The sequence below is a fragment of the Molossus molossus genome, unplaced genomic scaffold (assembly GCF_014108415.1).
Source record: "Molossus molossus isolate mMolMol1 unplaced genomic scaffold, mMolMol1.p scaffold_m16_p_1, whole genome shotgun sequence".
Classification (NCBI taxonomy): domain Eukaryota; kingdom Metazoa; phylum Chordata; class Mammalia; order Chiroptera; family Molossidae; genus Molossus; species Molossus molossus.
The window spans coordinates 181,892,791-181,911,013 of NW_023425344.1; the positions used below are offsets into that span (position 1 = coordinate 181,892,791).

General features: G+C 39.0%; 1 protein-coding gene across 3 annotated transcripts in view; it reads right to left on the reverse strand.

Moving 5' to 3' along the window:
* The window catches only part of TTBK2 (tau tubulin kinase 2), a 170,361-nt gene extending 160,706 nt beyond the window's left edge, over positions 1-9,655 (reverse strand). Inside the window, exons 1-2 of one of the 3 annotated variants that reach the window (XM_036261809.1) lie at positions 9,575-9,655; positions 3,343-3,450 (exon numbers count right to left, since the gene is read on the reverse strand). The gene's annotated coding sequence lies outside the window, so the exon portion shown is untranslated. Of the gene's footprint in view, positions 1-3,342; positions 3,451-3,500; positions 3,554-9,574 lie in introns of those variants that run through there. The other 2 variants (XM_036261819.1, XM_036261799.1) reach the window with 2 other exon arrangements.
* Between the last annotated feature and the right edge of the window lie 8,568 nt (positions 9,656-18,223).

The window sequence follows — 18,223 nt, forward strand, 5'->3', positions numbered from 1 at the left end:
ACATGAAAGGGACACATTGAGTGGCTGCCACCCCCACGACCCAACCAGGGCCAGGGACAAACTGCAACTGAGGTATGCGCCCTTAGTGGAAACCGAACCTGGATCTCTCTGGACCACAGGCTGACGCTCTAACCGCTGAGCCAAACCAGCCAGGGCCATCTCCAGAACTTTTTATTGATTGATTGACTGATCCTCACCTGAGGATATCTTTTCCATTGATTTTTAGAGAAAGTGAAAGGAAGGGAGAGAGGGATGGGGGAAAAAGAAAGAAAGATTATGGAACAAAGTGGTATCCGGGTAAAATCCTTCAGAACACTCAAGTAAATCTAAAAATACACCTGTTCTTTTCAAACCTGTGTTATTCAAGGGTTAATTCCATATGCAAATGTTTTAGAGTTTTAAATAAATGGTATCCATCATTGGTAAAAAAAAAATAAAAATACACCTGTTTCAATTAGGAAATGAACCCTAGGGGAAAAGAAGCCTATAAGCTACTAAGCTGTACTAGACTGCTTCTAAAATGGCTCCCCATTAACCCCATTTTGTGTTATTGGTCCTCTCCTCTTGAGTGACTTGCCTCTAATAAATACAATACAGCAAGTGATAGGATGTCACTTCCCAGATGTATTATAGAAGACTGACAGTGCTCACATTCTCTTTCTTTGACTCTTCCTACTTGCTTGCTCTGATGAAGCGAGCTGCCACGTGGCAAAGAACTGAGGGCAGCCTCTGCTAGCAGAATTGATTCCACTTTTTTGTTGTTAAAATATTTTTTTCTTTATTGATTTTAGAGAGAGAGGAAGGGAAAGGGAGAGAGAGATAGAAATCTTGATGAGAGAGAACATCGATTGGCTGCCTCCTGCCTGACCCCCACTGGGGACCATGCCCACAACATGGGCATGTGCCCTGACCAGGAATCAAACTGGCAACCTCTGATGCATGGGTCGATGCTCAACCAGTGAGCCACACAGGCCAGGGATTCCACTTTTAATAGATACCAAGATCTAGCAGGGACCCGAGGCACTCAGTCCAACCACCCACAACAAAATTAATCAATCCAGCAATCACTGGAGTGAGCTTGGAAATGGATCCTTCCCTAGATGAGCCTTGTGATGACTACAGCCTACTTTGATTGCAGCCTGTGACTGACCCTGAAATAGACTACCTAGATGAGGCACATCCCAAATCCTGATCCTCAGACACTGAAATTATTAAATGGTATTGTTTAAAAACACAAGTTTTGGGTAATGTGTTATGCAACAACAGATTACTAACACACCAGGCTTTGTTGGTATGGGGTAATAGTATCTCAAAGCTGTACCTGAAGCACAGGTTCTTTTTGGTTCCACATCACAAATTATATCTGAAAAATTGATATAAATGGCTGCCGCACCAATTCAGACAATGATTCTAAATCTAGAATTGTTGGCAAACCAGACCCAAAGATCAAAATATGAACAGAGCATACTAAATGAAGATTCAATTTGTAAAATAACAAACGTGGTAAAAATCATTTGAAACATTTGCTAGGTAGAAAAAGATTGATAAGAAAATAGATGGCAAATCAGTAAGTAAACACTGACAATACCCTAGATTACAAACTCTGTGAAGATGAAGACCGTATCATAATCATTATATTCTCTGCCAAGATAAAAAAAAAAACTATGGCCTGGCCAGTGTAGGTCAGTGAATTGAGCACTGTCCCATGGACTGTGAAATGCTGGTTTGATTCCTGGTCAGGGCACATGCCTGAGTTTCAGGCTTGATCCCAGTAGGGGGTGTGCAGGAGGCAGCCCATCGATGTTTCTCACATCGATGTTTCTATCTCTCCCTTCCTTTCTTTCTAAAAGAATCAATAAAAACATAAAAAAACTTTTTAAATTATGAACTTTGCATTTTAATCAACAGATAATTGGTGAAGTTAATTAACCAGCTGAAAATAAGACATCAAACTGTATGTAATTTGAAAGGCATATACATGCACATATACAAATATAATAAAAAGATGAGAGAAAAATGAGAAATAAACAGAGAATAAAAACGAGACTAAGAAGCACAAAAGGCAAATAGATAAAATACTGTATTAAGAATTCCAAAAACATAAAGCAAACCTAACTGCACTTAATGAAGAAAACTCCCTATCAGAGTGTGTGTACTATTTTCTAACTCCAGGGACTCCCCACAAAATAGAGATTAAGACCTGACTACCTAGATTCAGATCTTGGCTGTGTAACCTAGGACCCATTACTTGATGTCTCTGTGTGCGTCAAATTCCTCATCTATTAAAAAAAGAGATAATAGCAGGGGCTATCTAAGGATTAAGTGATAACATATAATATTTGTAAAGTGTTTATTTATCACAGTGCCTGGCACACTGTGCTCAAAAAATCATAGTTCATCATTTTGCATGCTTCTTAATCAATAGAAGGGAAAACAGTCACATTTACAGACATAATAGTGTCCAAAACAGTCCCCTGTACTGCTTGAATGTTGATGAAATGAAATGATCATGTTTGCATGGAGGACTAGCATTTAAACCTACTATACAACTACTACTTATCAAATTCATATAAAAATGTTTCTGTTGCCCGGCCTGTGTGGCTCAGTGGTTGAGCATTGACTCACGCACCAAGAGGCAGCTGGTTCAATTCCCCATCAGGGCACATGCCCAGATTGTGGGCTCAATCCCCAGTGGGGGGCATGCAGGAGGCGGCCAATCGATGTTCTCTCTCATTAATATTTCTATCTTTCTTTCCCTCTCCCTTCCTCTCTAAAATCAATACAGAAAATAAATGTTTTTAAATGTTTCTGTTCCCTGGCCTGCGTGGCTCAGTAGTTACAGCATCACCCCTTAGACCAATGGGTCATGGGTTTGATTCCTGGTCACACATACTTGGGTTGCAAGTTCGGTCCCCAGCCCTGGTAGGGGTTGTGAGGGAGGCAACCAATCAATGTGTCTCTTTCACATTGATGTTTCTCTCTTTCTCTGTCTCTCTCTCTATTCCCCTCCCTTTCATTCTATCTAAAAATCAATGGGAAAATATCCTCGAGTAAGGATTAACAAACAAACAAAAAAGAATGTTCATAGCCACACTATTCATGTCAAAAACTCAAAAACAACCCAAATATCCAGGGAAAAATATTAGTTTCCTACTGCTGACACACAAATGACCATAAATCTAGTGACAAAGCAACACAAATTTATAATCTTACAGTTCTGGATATCAGAAGTCCAAGCAAGTTTCCATGGAGCTAAAAATCAAGGTGTCAGCAAGACTATGTTCCATCTAGAGGCTCTAGGGAAGAATACCTTTCCTTGCCTTTTCTAGCTTCTAGAAGTACCTGCATTCTTTGGCTCATAGCCCCATCCTCCATCTTCAAAGGAGGCAGTGTAGCATCTTCAAATCTCTCTGACCTCTGCTTCCTTCCATCATCACAACTTATTTGTCTCTGAAAAAATATATATGCCTTTCTCTTATATGCGATTACATTGAGCCCACCTGGATAATCAAAGACAATCTTCCCATCCCAAGAGCTTTAACTTAGTCACATCTGCAAACAAAATCAAGCAAAACAAAAGTATATACAATATAAGTCCTTTTATATAAAGTTCAAAAATAAGCAAAACTAAACTATGTTAAATAGGGATGCAAACATAGGTAGTAAGTCTATAAAAAAAAGTAAGCACATGATTTTTCACATAAATCATAGAATGGATTCTTTGGGGGTTAACAAGGAGGCTTCTGAGATGCTGGCAATCTTCTATTTCTTGATCTTGACCATTTGGCTTTATAATTGTCCTTTAAAGATCTATTTTACGTACTTTATGATTATTATATATTATACAAAAAACAGTAACAGGTAATACAGTCATATAAACCAGAGGCAGGGAAAGCAAGACACAAAATAGAATATGCAGCAACCACCTAGCACTGTGATAAAATAGCACAAGACTGTCCCATCTGTGCAATGTAAGAAAGCCAGTTAACCTGTGAGTTGAGCATGGGGCAGATATCTAGATTCAGAGTAAAGAAATAGGCTTAGACTCACATACACAATTTACAATGTCTTCCTCTTAAGCCATGAATTTTTTTAGTACAAGAGCAGAAATCTACTCATCTTTTGTATTTTTTTAAAAAACTTATCTTTACTGTTAAATGTATTACAGATGTCCCTCCTTTTACCCCCCCTTGACCCCCCTCCACCCCATCCCCCACCTTCCCCCACTACTGTCTATGTCTATTGGTTAAGCATATATGCATGTAAGTTATTTGGTGTCTCTCTTTCCACCCCACCTCCCGCCTTCCCTTTGAGGTTAATCATTCTACTAACCAATTTGTACTTCTTAATCTCTTCATCTTTTTCACCCAACCCGCCCCCATCGGGAAACCAAGAACAACAAGAAGTTCTCTGATTCTATGAGTGTGTTTCTGTTCTGCTTGCTCATTTTCTTTGTAGATTCAACTGTCGATAGATATTTATTACTTTTTTTCCCCTCACCCGAGGACACTTTTTGCATCTATCCTCGGATAGAGTGGGAGAGAGAGAGGGAGGGAGGGAGAGAGAAACATCGACGTGAGAGAGACACACGACCGGCTGCAACCCACACAACCCCACTGGGGCCGGGGACAAACCACAACCAAGGCATGTGCCCTTAGCGGGAACCAAACCCAGGTTGACACTCTAACGCTGAGCCAAACCAGCCAGGGCTATTGCCATTTTATTGATCATATTATTTTATCAAAGACCTGTCAACATTTCATATAGTACTGGTTTGCTGGTGATAAACTTTTTTATATGGCCATTGATTCTAAATGATAGCTTTGCAGGATAGAGTAATCTTAGTTGTAGGTCCTTGCTTTTCATCACTTTAAATATTTTATGCCACTCCCTTCTGACCAGCAAAGTTTCTTTTCAGAAATCAGCTAACAGCCTTATGAGAGCTCCATAATAGGTAACTACTTTTCTCTTGTTGCTTTTAATATTCTTTGTCTTTAGCCTTTTGCATTTTGATGATGATGTGTCTTAGTGTAGACCTCTTTGGGTTCATCTTGTTTGGAACTCTCTGTGCTTCCTAAACTTGTATGTCTGTTCCCTTCACCAAATTAGGTAAGTTTTCTGTCATTATTTTTTCCAATAGGTTTCTTGTCCTCCCTCTTCTCCTAGCACTCCCATGATGTGAATGTTGGTATGCTTGAAGCCATCCCACAGGCTCCTTATACTATCTTCATTTTTTTTTTTTTTGATTCTTCTTTCTTTTTGCTGTTCTGATTGTTTTTTGCTTCTTTATGTTCCAAATCCATGGTTTGCTCCTTGACTTCACCTACTCTACTACTGATTCCCTGTAAATTATTCTTTATTTCAGTTAGTGCAGCCTTCATTTCTGACTGGTCCTTTTTTAAGCTCATGAAGTCCTCATGAAGTTCCTTGAAATTCTCACTAAGTTCACTGAACATCCTTATAAGCAGTGTTTTGAACTCTGCATCTTTTTGATTGCTTCTCTCCATTTTGTTTAGTTCTTTTCCTGGAGTTTCATTCTGTTCTTTCATTTGGGACATGTTTCTTGGTCTCCTCATTTTGGCAGCTTCCCTGTTTGTTTCTGTGTATCAGGTAGAGCTGCTATGTCTTCTAAGCTTCCTAGGGTGGCCTGTTGTAGTAGGTGTCATGTAGGGTCCAGTGGCACAGCCTCCCTGGTCACCCAGCTGAGCCCTCGAGGTGCACCCCTTGTGTGGACTTTACACCCTTCTGTTGTAATTGAATCCTGATTGCTGCTGGCAAGTCAATGGGAGGGTTTTACTCAGGCTCATCAGCTGCAAGAACTGGCTGTGCCCACTGACCACTGAACTCTGACTATACCTTGGAGGATCGGCTGTGCAGGGTTCCACCACACAGAGCAAGACTTACTTTGGCAGGGTTCTGGTACCCGGTACCCCCTAATTCATTCCTTGAGTGTGTCACTTGTGGAGGTGGTTGGGTGGTGGTGCTTCAACGTGGTCTGAAGCTGTCCACTGGGTGTGCTGGCTTTGGGGCAAGGTCAGCCATTGTCTGTGTTCTACCTGTGGCCACCTGGCATAAGCTACAAAGTGATCTGTAGATGGCTGCTTCTTGTGCTGGGCTTGGAGGTGCCCAGTCAAAGCCAAGCTGTGAACCAAGTCTTGCTGCTTCTAGTGCCAGGCCTGGGGCCACTTAGGGAGAGGTACGGGGCTTGCTGTGGCCAGATGCTGCTTGTTGCTGCTTGTTTGAAAGAATTTAGGAAAATCTGAGGCAGGAGCCAAAACAGGCCAATCCTAGGTTAAAGCCTTTGGAAACAGCTTGGGTGGGCCCAAAAGTTCAGCGGGGCAGGGCCTCAGGGGATCACCAGGGAAGGGCAAACCGTGTGAGCCAGGTTGCTGGAGTCCCAGATATGGCGCCTGTCTGCAGGCCTCATGGGAGAAGAGCTCACCAAAGGAACAAAGGCCTCTACCAGCACTTCTGTCCAGGAGAAAGCACGTCCGTCCAGGAGAAAGCTGCCTCTCCAGCCCTCCCCTGATGCCAAACAACTCAGTTCTTCCCAGTATATCTCTTGTGCCTTTCAAGCTGCCCCCTCTCTGTGCTGGAACTCAGAGGGGGTGGGTCTCAGTAAGTCCGTGTGTGGGCCCTTTAAGAGGAGCTGCCTGGGGCTCCAGCAGCCTCAGCCTCCCTCAGCCTTAATTCCCACTGGTTTTTACAGCCAGAAGTATAGGGACTTCTCTTCCTGGCACTGGAACCCTGCCTGAGCTGGGCGCCTGGTGTGGGATGGGACACCTTGCTCCTCAGGGAGGACCTTCAGCAGAGGTATCCTCCTGATTTTTATCTGCCACACGTGTGTGTAGAACCAGACTGTCTGCCCCTCTGCCCCTCCTACCAGTCTCCTTGTGGCTTCTTTAATTTCGTAGCTGTAGGACTTCCATTCAGCTCAATTTCTGGCAGTCCTAAAGGATGTTTGTTCTTAGTTTAGCTGTAATTTTGATATGGTTGTGGGAGGAGGCAAGTACCACGTTTACCTACGCTGGATCTTGACCAGAAGTCTCATCTTTATTCTTAATACTAGCATAATAGTTATTATTGAACAACCTTTCAATAAATTTTTAATTAATAAAAGGATAAATGAAATGTCTTTCACCTCCCATACAGCTGAATGAAATTAAGTAGTTCTCAAGCAAATAATTGAGAATTTGAAAATTCAACATATAGTAATTCAATAAGTTATTATAAATACGTTAAAAGGTAGAAAGAAGTATAATGCATGGGACAGGGTGACCATACAAAGTTTCTGAGAGGAGGCAGAGAGGATTTATAGTGGTTTGGAAGATTGCAAAATAGCCACAAATTCCTTCCATTCCTCAATATAACTTCCCTTTACAATGTGACCTTGCTGCAACTCACACCAAGAGATAAGGGTTTCTTTTTTTTTTTTTTTTTTTTATCCTCACCCGAGGACATTTTTCCATTTTTTGTTCAGGTAGAGTGGGAGGGAGAGAGAGGAACAGAGAGAGAAAGAGAAACATCGATGTGAAAGGAACACATCGAGTGGCTGCCACCCGCACAACCAACCAGGGCCAGGGACAAACTGCAACCAAGGTACGCGCCCTTAGCGAGAACCGAACCCGGGTCTCTCAGGACCGCAGGCCGACGCTCTAACCGCTGAGCCAAACCGGCCAGGGCAAGAGATAAGGGTTTCTTTCTCCATCCTGGAAATTGGGGTTGGCTTTGTGACTTGCTCTGACTAATGGGACATCAACAAACATGACCCAGATGCTTGAAAAGCACTTATGCACTGGAAACATGCCCTGTTTTACTGGTTTAGGAATCCAGATTGTGAAGAAACCCAAGCTGTTTCACATAATAAGTGAGCCCAAACAAGATCAAAAGAACCATTCAGCCCTGGCCAGTTTTGCTCAGCGGTTAGAGCATCAGCCTGCAGTCCAGAGAGACTGGGGTTTGGTTCCCACTAGGGGCGCATGCCTCGGTTGCAGTTTGTCCCCGGCCCTGGTTGGGTTGTGTGGGTGGCAGCCACTCGATGTGTCCCTTTCACATTGTTGTGTCTCTCTCTCTCTTCCTCTCTCTCCCTCCTACTCTATCTGAACAACAACAACAAAAAGAACCATTCAGCTGAACCCAGTCAAACTGTCCACCCATGGAATAGATAGATAATAAATGATTATTGTTCTAGCCTCTGAACTTTTGGAATGGTTTGTTTCAAGGCAAAAGCTAACTGACTGAGGAGGTAAGCAAAGGAAACCAGCACAACATACAAGTGCATGGCTAAATGAATGCATACATTAATCTAAATGGAAAAGAGTACTGATTGTGGAGAAAGACTATATAGACCTGAAAGGTAAATTGAGTTAAGACTAAAAATCAGGCTAGGTACAGGAAAAATTTTATTCCATTTCAGTAGACAAGGCGGAGCCACTGTAGGACTTCAGAGCAAGGAAGGGTATAATGCAAGAGGAAAGGAAGTCCAGTTAAGACTACTATAATCTAGACAGGCTGAAGTAATAAAATTCAAAATTATCCTACATTTGGAGAGAAGCTAGATAATTCACTAAGTAGATAACAGCATGGTTTTATACAAGCCACATATAGTTTATACAAGATTCTGCTCTTTAATAGAAAAATAGAAAATTTATTTTTACCTACATTTAAATCTCAATGGGAACAGTGCTAGAATTAATCATCAGAAGAGCTTATAATGTGTCTAAAGTGTAAGAAAATATTTTTTACTCTATATTTGAGCATAAAGATAATATATAGATTTCTAATGATACCATAACTGTGAAATATGACTCCTCTTTGAGATTAAATATTCCCACCAGACCATTTCAGCTTCTGGTCTCCACAGTGTAATAGGGGCCAAATGTATCCTCCTAACTTAAACAACTAGAAAAACAGACAAAATATATGAATGAAACAATGGATTTTAGACATGAGACAACAGACAGTGTAGTATAAAGAGAAATAAATGAGGTAAGCCTTATAACTGTCCCCACCTCACTGCCTAGAGAGTTTCCAGGCCATAGCACAAGAATAGGAGCCCAAACAGAGCCTAGCAGTCTCTTTTGAGTTGAGGAAACAGAATGGAAAGTTTTGGGGAGGCCAAGGCAAGGCAGAACACTAAAGAGAGCTGCATAAAGAATGAGCTCTGGCCCTGGCCGGTTTGGTTCAGCAGTTAGAGCGTTGGCCTGTGGTCCCGAGAGACCCGGGTTCAGTTCCCGATAAGGGCATGTACCTCGGCTGCAGTTTGTCCCCGGCCATGGTTGGGTGCTGCAGGTGGCAGCCACTCAATGTGTCCCTTTCACATCGATGTTTCTCTCTCTCTCTCTCTCTCCCCCTCCCACTCTATCTGAGTCTGAGCAAAGAAACGGAAAAATGTCCTCGGGTAAGGATAAAAAAAAAAAGAATGAGCTCTGGATACCTAGAGAGGGTTCCCCTTAAACCTTTGGCTGAGTATTTATGTGCATGTGTGTAAGGAAACAATGAAGGTCAGGCAAAGGACCACTGGAAAGGGGCAGTGAAATAAAACTGTGATGCTCACAAAGGACTGTATACTCACCAGAGTGAAAAAGACCTTCAAAAACATTACGGGCCTTGAATGAATCACACTATTTTCAAATAACTGTATCCTAGAACAAATCCAAAAAATATTTAAAGGAAAACAAACAAATATATCCAACACATAACAATGTAAAATCACAATGTCTGGCATCCAAACAGAAATTAACAGGGCTTCAAACAAAGGGAAATATCACTCAATAAAAACAGACCCAGAAATAGTACAGATGATAGAACTGGCAGACAAGAACTTTAAACAGCTATTATAAATACATTCAATATAGTAAAGAACAGAGAAAAGCATAAGCATGAGGAGACAAATGGAATATATTTTAAAAATTAACTTCTAGACATACAAAGTATGTATCTGAGATTAAAAAATACACTGGATGGGATTAATACCATATTAACCACGTCGGGGTGGGGGGGTGAGGGTGGGGGGAAGTCGTTAGTGATCTTGAAGATACAGAAAAAGACTATCCAAAATGAAACAGAGAGAAAAACACAGAAATCAAACAGAGCATCAGTAAGCTATTGGATAACATCAAAAAGATATATATATATATATATATATATATATATATATATATATATATAAACTAGAGTCCCAGAAGGAGACAACAAAGAGGTTGTTTACCCTATTATTTTGTTGTCAGTTATTGTAACCATACTGTCTTATATAAAGTTTCTCTTCACTTTTAGTAGATATGCATTTTAATTTTAGGAAATGTTCATTGAGCCCAAAGAGATTTCCATGCTGGGGGAAAAAAATACTAAAGAAAAAAGTCTCAAATTTTCCAAATTTGATGAAAATTATAAATATACCCCCCCCCATTATTAAAGTTAAAGATCAGGTGCTTTTCAAAGTCATCAAGATTATGTAAATAAATGGTATTTAGAATACCTGATCTACATTCCAAAAATAATTAAAATATAGTTAGATGCAAAGTGGCTATCACATATATCTCAAAAGTTAAAATAATACATTTTTCAAAGTACAAAATATTATCTAAATTATGGTTTAAAATATATCAAGCTGAGGTGCAAACACAAGTTTACAAAAACTACACACCGGTTAAGTTTTCAAGACATCTAATAATACTAATGTAAACAACAGAAACAAGGGTCAAAATAGGGTAAATCCTGTGAAATTTTGTTTTTGTAAGGGCCTCTCTAAAGAGTTAGTAAAAAGAGACGAAGATTTGTGAATAAAACTCTATTTTACTGATAGCAAAAGAGAAAGAAAATTTAGTGACCACTCACACTTCAACTGTTCTTTCTAAACTTTCACAGGAGGTAAATTATGCTTCCAGCAGCATGGAATATTTCTGGCTAAATAAATGTGTTCAAGAAAGTAAAATACCAATAAAGAGAAACTTTATAAGTCAGCATGATTACAATTACTCACAACAGAAAAAAGTGTAAGCAACCTAGTTCTCTCTTGCCTGGCTACCATACTAACAACATATAAACAAATTCTTCCCTTACAGAAAGTACAGTGTAATTTACAGGGCCAGACTATAAAGAAAACACTAAATAAATAAGACTCTTCCTTCGGTAAAATCTACTGTAGCCAGACCGACCAAACAAAGCATGTGTCTATGATCCTCCCAATAAGACAAAGGAAAAAAAATCAATACAAAACCTTCTCTGTAATGAGTCATTGTAACTGGATTTAAAGTATATTAATTTTCCCTTTTTAAAAATAGCAAACCTGAGGCAAAGAGGGTTAAGTAATCTAAGATCCTATGATATGTTATAGTAGAGATGAGAATAGATTCCAATCTTTGATGCACAATGAACAGATCATATTCATTTGTTTAATAAACATGTATTAATTTAAGAGGTCAGAGGTCATTTCTAAACCAAAAAGTAGATGACAACATATAAGGGATTTTTTTTCTGATTTACAAATACATTTATATATTTTGAAACTTACAAAGATAGTATTCAAATTATATCCTAAAGACTTCTGTATTTAATAACTCACCGATACACTGCGGGACTCGAGCTACAGAGACTCTAACTTCACAACTTCACATCTGGAAGACCTCTTTCTTGTAACAATACATACCCCCCTACTGGTAATGCCTAGTCCTAACTTCTGAGGTTCAAACAGAGAATGTGAGACAACAGGAATTCTGTCAGTACTCAAGCAATTGAGGCCTGGGAGAACCCAAGGTAGAAACCCACACTGGAGGAAGAGGTGGACTCTTTAGGACAAGTTTTCAAACTGTTCTAGCATTCTGAAAGGATCTGTCTAAAGTTATTTCAGAAGTTGTGTGAACATTTAATTTTTATTCAAGTTTTTAATTTAAAAGCATTTGTTTTTAATTATTTAACTACTTAAGCTATTATATATCCACTAACCTCTCAATCTGGTGGAGGATGTAGAATAAACTAAAAAAATATTATTTTTATGGTTGATAAAACATACTAGTACTTCCCTGAACTCACCTCCTAGACTATTAGGTCTGTCTGTTAATATGCTCATGTGGTAATGTTTTCATGATACTTGGAACACTTGTAATTCTGGGTTCTACAACTGTCTGCTCCCACTGTTTTATAAGCTCCAAAAGTGAGATCATTTCTGTCATGGTCACTGCTGAATCTATAACTCTTTGCACAGTAACATGGTAGATGCTTAACAGATACTCAATTAAAAAAAAAAAAAAAGGATGAGTCTATTGCAATGGTTCTAAAGCAGTATAATGAGGTTAAGAGAGGCTAAGTTAAGGTGGTCGGAGTGGAAATGAAAAGGAGAGGTTTTGTGTTAGTAAAACCAAAAGAAAGAGGAAGAAAGGAAGGGAGAAAGGGAGGGAGGGAGGGAGGGAAGAAAGAAGGAAATATTTTTGAGCTTAGATGATGATTAAACAGTGAATTAAAGAAGGTAAAAGACAGATAACTTTGCTTAGACATGTTGAATTTTTCAAGTGTTAGACAAGAAGCAGAAATGAAGTCTTAACAGACTTACTATCTACCATGCAATTTAGCTTCCAGATTATTTTTTCAAATCAAATTTCAAGGGAGGTAAGGCTCATATTTTTCTCTTTAGTTACTCATTTTTTTCTATTTTACTTCCCTCATCTCTGCCTTATTTGTCATTGAAAAATAATGACAGCCCTGCCACGTGGCTCAGTTGGTTGTAGTGTCATCCCGTACACCAAAAGGTAGTGGGTTCAATTCCCAGTCAGGGCACCTACCTGGGCTGCAAGTTTGATCCCCTGTCGGTTGGTGCATGTGTGGAAGGCAGGCAATAGATGTTCCTTTCTCACATGGTTTTTTTTCCTCTCTCTCTCCCTCCATTCCTCTCTAAAATCAATTTTTTAAAAAATGCTGATAAACACACTTTTGAGATATTTTAGAAACTGAGGCACTTAGTAAATCAAGGGGTAAAAAAAGAGAGACCGGGTGGTGCATGTGTGGAAGGCAGGCAATAGATGTTCCTTTCTCACATGGGTTTTTTTTTTTCTCTCTCTCCCTCAATTCCTCTCTAAAATCAATTTTTAAAAAAATGCTGATAAACATACTTTTGAGATATTTTAGAAACTGAGGCACTTAGTAAATCAAGGGGTAAAAAAAGAGAGAGAGCTTTCCAAACTCAATCCATAATATACAACACATGTGGAAAACAACATCATACAAATAGTAACAAAATACAGTATTCAGATGCTAGAACAAGGTAAAAAAAAAATACAAAATCATTTTTTTTTTTAAAGGCAATTACCTGACAATGTAGAAAGAAAAAAAGACAAATATAAAAGTAATGAGAAAAGCATTTTGGTAAAAAACAGATATGATGGCAAAAATTTTTCTAATTCATTCATTAAAAAATACTGATGCTCATTTTCAATAAAGGTGCAAATTTGCTGTAAAAAAATACTGATTCTTGCTCGGCCAGTGTGGCTCAGTGGTTGAGCGTCGACCCATACACTAAGAAGTCGCCGGTTGGATTCCCTAGTCAGGGACACATGCCCAGGTTGTGGGCCCAATCCACAGTGTAGGGCATGCAGGAGGCAGCCAATCGATGTTCTCTCTCATTGATGTTTCTATCTCCCTCTCCCTTCCTCTTTCTAAAATCAATAAAGAAAAAAAAAAAAATACTGATTCTTAAAACAAGGTTGGGTTAGATCTTGAGAGCTCACCAAAGGGAGCCAAGAAGCTACTACCTCCCATTTTTCAGAGGACATTACAACACCCCAGATTCTTTTCAAAGGAACACTTAATTTTTTACCTTGAAAAGCTTTACTCTAATTGAAGTAAAAGCAAATTCCTCCATACAATAAAAAACAACTATCAACATCCAAAAACATAAAGGATCTTACATACAAAGTTTAAAAAATAAAATCACAGAGAAAAATCTAAAATGTTCACAAAAGTTCCTATATGTTCAATTAAATATCAAGAAACTATAAAATAACCACAAAGAGAATAATTATGTTTAACTTAAAGTCATATAACATAAATAGCCCTGGCCAGTGTGGCTCAGTTGGTCGGAGCATTATCCAGTACACTGGAAGGTCTGGAGTTTGATTCTGGTCAAGGGCACATACCTAGGTTGTGGGTTCGGTCTCCATTCTCTCATGCAGGAGGCAACCAATCAATGTTTCTCGCCTACATCAATATTTCTCTTTCACTCTCTCTTCCTTCCTCCTTCTCCAAAAACAAAATTATATACACATATATATAATCAGTGGAGCAGGGGTTGGGAAACTTTTTTCTGCCAAAGGCCATTTGGATATTTATAACATCGTTTGAAGGCCCTATAAAATTATCAACTTAAAAATTAGCATGCTATATTTGGTCAGGCTAATTTGGTAAGGCATGTGATGTTAGCTGGTATTGATTTTGCCGGCCTCATACAGCCTGGAGGCTGGACGTTCCCCATCCCTGGCAGAACATCTGCCCAAAGACCTAAGGGTCAAGAGTTTGATTCTGGTAAAGAGCACATACCTGGGTTGCAGGTTTGATCACCCCTGGCCCTGGGTCAGGATCATGGAGGAGGCAACCAAACGATGTGTCTCTCTCACATCAAAGTTTCTCTCTCTCTCCCTCCCTTTCTCCTTCCCACTCTAAAAGTCAATGGAAAATATCCTCGGGTGAGGATTAACAAAAAAAAATTTTTTTAATAAAAATTTCTGGCAAACTTGACATGCATATTATGTAAACAATATAATTTCAATCTGTATTTTAAACCTACGATTAAGGATCAGCAAATATTAATTAATAGAAACTTTTGAGTAGTAATATGTGTTATATTTATTATATTAAAATTTTAGCTCTAAAAAACTCAACTTTTCATTTAGACTTGAAGAATCTTTTACCAACTACAGAAGTATGATACTTAACGTGAAAGCACTGTATAGTTAAAGCACAAAAGCTATAAAAGTATTAACAACACAAGGATTCTATCTACTGAAGCCTTGCGGGGGAGGGGGTCTATCACAGTCATCATTATTGTTTACAATTTACTGGATAACCACAGAAGATGATAAAAATTAAAACAATATAAATATGTTTAATTTTAAAATCTATAAATATTGGCCCTGGCCGGTTTGGCTCAGAGGTTAAAGTGTTGGCCTGCAGAATGAACCAAAGGGTCAGGGATTCAATTTCCAGTCAAGAGCACGTACCTAGGTTGCAGGTTTGAGCCCCAGCCCCAGCCCCAGCTCCAACCCCATTGGTGCAGGAGGCAACCAATCTGTGTGTCTCTATCACACAGATGTTTCTCTCTCTCCCCGCCCCCCCTTCTACTCTCTCTAAAAACTGATGGAAAAATATCCTCGAGTGAGGATTAACCTAAAAAGAAAAATAAATAAATAAAATCTATAAATATTGAAGATATTCTGCAATATTACTAATCAAACAGACTGGCATAGTTCCAGCTACATTCTGAGTCAAAATACAGCTCAAAATCAGAAGAAAAGAAAGGAATACAGGACTAGAGTAATTTTGAGTAATGTGCACTCAATTTGTAAAGATTGTTTATCACATATATAAAATTATTTTTCTACAGGTGTTTTTAAGTGGGGAAGAAAGTAAGCTATATTCCCCATTAATGCTCAAAGGCAGGTTTATTTTAAAATCATCAGTATTTAAAAGAAAGTGAAAAGAAGACAAAAATCTTAAGTCATATAATAGAGAATTCACTAATGGTGATTAAACATTTTCCCTTGTTATAGGTTGCTTTTTTCTTTAAGCAACAAATATTTATCATCTCTCACGGTTTCTGAGGATCAGGAATCTGAAAGTGTCTTAATTTGGTGGTTCCAACTCAAAGTCTCCCAAAAGTTGTCATGTCTATATATTACTTTTTAAAATTATAAAACTTATAATTTCCTGCTCCTCACCAAAGTTAAATTTAAATTTCATGATCGGGGGAACTCAGCTCTGTAATATACCTTTACATTACAATCACCCTGGCTGGTTTGGCTCAGCAGTTAAAGTGTCAGCCCACGGACCAAAGAGTCTCAGGTTCGATTACAGCCAAGGGCACGTACCTCAGATGCGGTTCTGTCCCTGGCCCCGGTTTGGGTCTTGCAGGAGGCAACCAATCCATATGTCTCTCTCACCTCGATTTTTTTCTCTCTCCCTCCCTCGGTCTCTCTTTATTTTTTTCTCCCCCCCTCCCCATCTAAAGATAAATGGAAATACATCCTCGGGTGAGGATTAAAAAAATAGAGAGAGAGAGAGAGAGAGAGAGAGAGAATCCAACATCTATTGCTAATTGTCACATTTTAGGGTATTTTTAAATGTAAAATACCCTCAAAAGTTGTCTAAATTACACAAACTTCACTTCTAACACTACATTTGAAGATCTTTGAAGCCCTATATAATTGAGTTCAGTTTGCTAATGCAAATGAGCCTAATTTCATGAAGATTTCCTGAGGCATTAAAATCATCAGTATTTAAAAGAAAGTGAAAAGAAGACAAAAATCTTAAGTCATATAATAGAGAATTCACTAAATTATGTATTAACCATAGTACAAGATAATGAGCAAGATACACTGTTCTTAGTCAACCCCCTACTGAAGATCAGATGTGTTTCAATAAGATATTATAAATTAATATAGCTAGGGACTTCAATTTCTTTCTCCTTTCCTGAAAGAGGAAAAGGTATTTCCTAACATTCTATCATAAAATAAAAATGTTAGAAAAACTATCCTGTATAACCATGCTTCAAATATCCCTTTCAGTGTCTTGATAAAAATGTATCATATATGCCCAGCCAGTGTGGCTCTGTGATTGAGCACTGACCCATGCACCAAGAGGTCAATGGGTCGATTGCCAGTCAGGGCACATGCCTGGGTTGTGGGATTGATCTTTAGTAGGGGTTGTGCAGGAGGCAGCTCTGATGGATGTTTCTCCCTCATCGATGTTTCTATCTCTCCCTCTCTCTAAAAAAAAAAAAATCAATAAAAATACATATTTTTAAAAAATGTATTGCACAGGCCCTGGCCAGTCTGACTTAGTGGTTCAAGTGAGGGCTGGCTGACCGAAGGGTCTCAGGTTCAATTCCAGGTCAAGGACACATACTTGGGTTGCAGGTTTGATCTCAGGTCTCTCTCACATGGATGTTTGTTCCTCTCTCTCTCTCTCCCTCCCTCACTCCCTCTTTCCCTTCCACTCTCTCTAAAAATCAATGGAAAAAATATCCTCAGGTGAGGATTAATAAAAAAAAAAAAGTATCAGCCCTGGCTGGTTTGGCTCAGCGGTTGGAGCGTTGACCTGCGGTCCAGAGAGACCCGGGTTCGGTTCCCACTTAGGGCGCGTACCTCGGTTGCAGTTTGTCCCCGGCCCTGGTTGGTCATGTGGGTGGCGGCCACTCGATGTGTCCCTTTCACATCAATGTTTCTCTCTCTCTCTCTCTCTCTCTCTCTCTCTCTCTCTCTCTCTCCCTCTCTCTCTTCCTCTCTCTCCCTTCCACTCTATCTGAACAAAAAATGGAAAAATGTCCTCGGGTGAGGATAAAAAAAAGTATCATACAAGAAAACATAAGCTTCTAAATTAGGGGAAAATCCTTTCAGTGTATTTTCAATTTGAATAGCTCGCAATATGCTATCTAGATCCAAGCATTTATTATTTGAAAAATTTTAGAGTTAAGATGAATTCCGGATTAGTCATATTAAGTTATATTTGTCATCATTACTGCTTCTCTATAAAAAAAAAAAAATGCATAACATTCAATTCCCTCAATACTTTAAAATCAATCTTCCATCTCCTGCCTCCTCCAAATGAACGTTCCTCTATTCCATTTAGCCAAAAGAAAACAGCAAACACATCTTTGCAGTCTATCCTGGTAAATCAGTGTTTTAGAAACCAATGCAGCTGTTATTAATGGCTCAGAACTAAACACTGTAACAAAACATAGAATGGAATTCTCCGGGCGTGTGTACACATGTGCCCATTCATAATAATGTGATCCTCGTCCATATATAAAAACTCAATTTCTATTGAATGCCAAAACATCTTCACATAATACACAGGTTACAAAATTGTCCTCTTTTAATGTTCAAAGGAAGAACAATCTCTAAAGCTAGCGATGAGAAGAGTTAACACCGGGACTGCTGCCACCTATCAACTTTAATTCAAGCAAAGTACAACTCAATGTCATTTTTACTTCTAATGCAGCCACGACTGAAACAAAATT